At 39.5% G+C, this 5,000-nt stretch overlaps 1 pseudogene; it reads left to right on the top strand.

Moving 5' to 3' along the window:
• The first annotated feature begins 265 nt into the window (after nucleotides 1-265).
• The window catches only part of LOC109101216, a 9,911-nt pseudogene continuing 5,176 nt past the window's right edge, over nucleotides 266-5,000 (top strand).

Here is a 5,000-nt window from a genome sequence, read left to right on the forward strand (position 1 = left end):
CTATGCATTTAAAAAAAAAAAAGTTTGATCTTAGTTTGACTTTTATTTTAACTTCAAGGTGGAGCTTGATGAATGCAGTCCCAATGTACGTTGTTTTTTAGATTTTAATGTTAAAGTTTTTTTTTGTACTCACTACTTTTTTTAATAATTACTTACTACATTGATTATAAATTCAAATCATCTGTCTCCTGCAAAAGACAAAGCATTTAAATGTAGTTTCACAGATTTGCGACGCTTCATTTCTTACCTTTAGTTCTGCTTAAATATGTCTTGTACAGAAGTAACCTGTGAGCTGAAGTCAACCCACATTTGGAGTGAAGAAGATCAATCCAGAGGGAAAAAAAACTATTTTCAGAGCTGGAGAAAGTGTGGAGATCACCTGCTCTGAAAAAACTGGTTCTTTAGTACAAAAGAAACGAGCAAATCATTTACATGCAGATATGATGGACAGTGGGACTATGAGCCTGTTTGTGCAGGTAAGATTATGAATCTTGTTTCAGATATTACATGTGATTATCCACGTGACGAGCCTGTCTATTACGAATCTTGTTTCAGATATTACATGTGATTATCCACGTGACGAGCCTGTCTATTACCTGTACTTTGTCTTCAGTGGAGATAAGAAATTGGGAGCAAAGAAACCGTACCGTTGTTTCTCTGGATATCGTGAAACAGCAGCAGAGGCCACATGCACACGAGACGGATGGACACCAAAACCACTCTGTGCTGGTGTGTTCTGCTATAGTGCATTCAAATCTTTGCTACGAACTTAATATAATGATTTTTTTTTTTTTATTTTAGAAATAGTGTATGAAGAACCTAACATCCCAAATGCAGAGATTACGGGAGGTCAGAGTGAAAACTACAAAATAAATTCAAGAATACAATATAAATGTCACTCTGGATTTGACCCAGAGGAGCCTGTAGAAATCACCTGTGATTCTTACGGCCAGTGGACAGGCATTCAGCAATGCACTACTATGTTACATTTTATTGACATGTTTTGCATCTAATTCCATTGAATGTTCGTTGAAACAATAATTTTTGCTATATCCAATCAAATTATGTATCTGTGCATTGATGAATTCTTATTAGTATGATGGATGTTTTACAGAAATGTGTGCAGCACCTAACATCCCAAATGCAGAGATTGTGGGAGGTCAGAGACTAAAAATACAGATTCATTCCAAGAATACAATATAAATGTCACTCTGGATTTGACCCAGAGGAGCCTGTAGAAATCACCTGTGATTCTTACGGCCAGTGGACAGGCATTCCATTTCACTGAGTATCGTGATACAACTTGATTATGTTGCATCTAATTCCATTGAATGTCGTGAAACAAGAATTTTTTGCTATATCCAATCAAAATTATGTATCTGTGCATTGATGAATTCTTATTAGTATGATGGATGTTTTACAGAAATGTGGTGCAGCACCTAACATCCCAAATGCAGAGATTGTGGGAGGTCAGAGACTAAAATACAGATTCCAATCAAGAATACAATATAAATGTCATCCTGGATTTGACCCAGAGGAGCCTGTAGAAATCACCTGTGATTCCTGTGGCATGTGGACAGGCTCACGGCAATGCACTACTATGTTACATTTTATTGACATTTCACTGAGTATCGTGATACAACTTGATTCATTATTCAGTTAATTCATCAAATATCTGCACTCAAAAACATTAAATCAAAATTTTGGAATTGTTTTCTCACAGAAATGCCAAAACTGTGCCTTGAATTACTCTTGGAAAATGGGTTCATATATAGACACCCCTCCAACAAGGAAGAAATCTTTTACTCCTGCAACACGGGCTATAAACCATTCTCTGGGAACTGGTGGGCTTCAGTGACATGCAAGAAAGGATTTCAGTCTGACGAGGCTCGCTGCATCCGTGAGTTTTATTATCGTCACTCTCAGGTGTTTGACGAATGATAGCGTACTGAAAAGTGCTTGCTGTCGTTGGTCTTCACAGGGGAGGAAGAATGTGGTGCTCTTCCTAGTGTTCACCGTGGAAAACTAACCCTTCGTGATCCAGAAACTGCTGATGTGGAATGTGATCCAGGGTTCATATCAAATGAACGCTTCATAAAATGCATCAATGGTAATTGGGAGAAACCAGTGTGTAAGGGTGAGTCTCTCAGACTCTTAATTTCTCAGCAATATTAGAATCGATTAAATTAAATACAATACATTATTCAGAGGGTTCTACCTTAACAGAGTTCATGAATTTCAATACATTATTTTTTACAGAGGGTGTGCCTTGTGGCATTCCTCCAAATGTGAAAAATGCAGTCATAACATCTAAACCTGAAGAATTTTATCCTGATGGATCTAGCTTAACATACGAATGTCAAAGCCCATACTCAATCAGTGGAGAAAGAACGGTTTCCTGTCGCAATGGAACATGGGAAAAAACACCAACATGTCAAGGTGAAGTTCTTTTAAAGTCTTTTAAAACTTTTTACAGATTTTAAAATATAATTCATGTAGGTAAAAATCAAGAGAGATGACTGCTTTTGTGTTCCAGGGTCACATATATTATGTAATTTTGCTTATCTATTAAATGCATCTTAATTTAAGAATTTGTAGATATTTTGACTGGAAACAAGACAAAAACACTAAATAAGATGAGCTTTTTTGCAGTGTATTTTGCAGTAGTGATGGTTTTGCAGTAGTGATGGTTTTTGTCCAGCCCGCGGGTCCCACTTTTATGAAATTATTTGGCCTGCCCTGCACCACTGTATCTATTTTCACAACCCACCCCACATCCGCGACCATTAAATAGACATACTAGGCATTGAAATTAAATAAAAACAGCCTTTAATTCAGCCTGAAAGTGCTTGGAAACATCGCCCTGTAAACTGGCAACAACATACGATTATGAATATGAACCATAAATCGGGCCACATTAATAACAAGATAATGATAAACATTTTCAACATTTACAAACCAGCATTTGTATTCATCTAATAGGCTAAACAAGCAGCCTGACCTTTTTTCTTTTAATGATGTAAATTCCCGGCCTCCATTTCTCCCGCACCTCGTCTTCCATCTTCACTTTTATTTCTCAGTTTGTGTTTTCATGGGTGTCAGTGGGAGCTGCTTGGTGCTTTCGTGACGTGCAACATACATGGATTTTTTTACATTTTGTTTTTAATGACCCACCCCAACCCGCCCCACAGATAAAGTGACAATTTCTTTACCTGCCCCGACCCACAGGGTTACCCAGCATGCTCTCTTCCTGTCCATGTCCACTCGTTTTACCTGGTCTTTGTCTCCCAGATTGCTCCACAGCAATAAGCGCTGATCCTCTTTGGTTGCGTATTGTGGGCGGTACGGAGGCTGTGAAGAATCAGTGGGGTTGGCAGACCAGTTTACAATATCAGGGCAAACACGTGTGTGGAGGAGTCATCATCAGCCCTCGCTGGGTCATCACTGCCACCCACTGCTTCATAGAGTGAGTATGAGACGACAGACACTGAGGGGATTCTCATGGCGCTCATCTCTGTGTTCGTCTCGTTTGACAGATATGGCATAAAGCCAGAGTCGGACTGGACCGTGGTGGTTGATACCGTGAACATCTCGGATCCGTCTCAGGGAAAACGCTACCACGCACTTCAGATAAACCTGCACCCAGAATACTCAAAGAAGAACAAGGACTACGACCTGTGTCTGCTGCGCACACAGACAGAGATGGAGATGGGAGGTGTGTTCACGCTTGCAAATTAAAATGAAACTAATTATGCACATAGAGCTTCTTCATCAGATTTGGAGAAATGTAGCATTGTATCACTTGCTATGCAGTGAATGGGTGCCATCTGAATGAGAGTCCATACAGCTGATAAAAACATCACAATAATCCACAAGTAATCCACAGCACTCCAGTCCATCAGTTAACATCTGGAGAAGACTAAAGCTGAAACAAATCCATCATTAAGATGTATTAACTAAAATACCATAATCCATAATAACGCTTTATGCTTTGAAAGTGTATCTCCTGTTGTCTCTCACTTCAAAGTCCAGACACATATTTGTGTAGAGCCTGTTTAAACGATGCTTGATCTGTGCAGATTTCTCTCCTGATTCATCACACCAGAACTAAAAAAAAAAAAAAGAAAAAAAAAAAGAAAAAAATATTGTGTCTTTTTTCCCTGGAGGAAGCGTTATTAAGGATTATGGACTCGTATTTCAAAATTAGAATCATTTTGCCAGCATGCCTCTGTGTTGTCTGTGGTTTAGACGGCGTGAGACCCGTGTGTTTGCCCCGTCTGACAGATTCTTTTCCTCCGGGATCGTCCTGCTGGGTGACGGGCTGGGGTCACACACAGGAACGAGGTGAGAGTGTTTCTGGAGCGTTTACAGCATCCTGAAGGTGCGTTCATCCATTCATGTGCTTTGGTTCTCTCACAGGGTCTGTAACGTCACACCTGAGACAGGCTTCGATTCAGCTGATCGATCAGACCGTCTGCTCACAGCCCAACGTGCACGGCTCACAGCTCACTCCCAGAATGCTCTGCGCTGGCGTTATGGAGGGAGGAGTGGACTCCTGTCAGGTATCCACATGCATTAAAGGGACAGTTTGCTTGAAAAGGCTGCCCTCGACTAAGGATTTTTCTGATTGACTAGTAGTCATTCATTTAAAGCATAAGTTGACTAATTGCACGTTTATTAATAAACCATTTAAATCATTATAATGAGCATTTAATTGCCTACAAAGCCTAATAAGCGCTTAAGCGCATGTATAAAGCTTGCCTCAGCACACCGGCAGAATTAATAATCATGATATAATAATTCATTGATAAACTAGTGTTTTTTGTTTTCATCTTAAGAGATGAAGTCGGCGACACTAACTCGTCATCTTCGCAGTAGTGATGCGTCTGTATGCATCTTTCACACGGATTACATAATCTGAGAATGTTTGTTTTCCATTTGAATTGGTTCATTTGAAAGTAGACATTTCACTATGTATATATTTTTCATGTCTGTAAGGC

The sequence above is a fragment of the Cyprinus carpio genome, chromosome B16, assembly GCF_018340385.1.
Source record: "Cyprinus carpio isolate SPL01 chromosome B16, ASM1834038v1, whole genome shotgun sequence".
Taxonomy (NCBI): domain Eukaryota; kingdom Metazoa; phylum Chordata; class Actinopteri; order Cypriniformes; family Cyprinidae; genus Cyprinus; species Cyprinus carpio.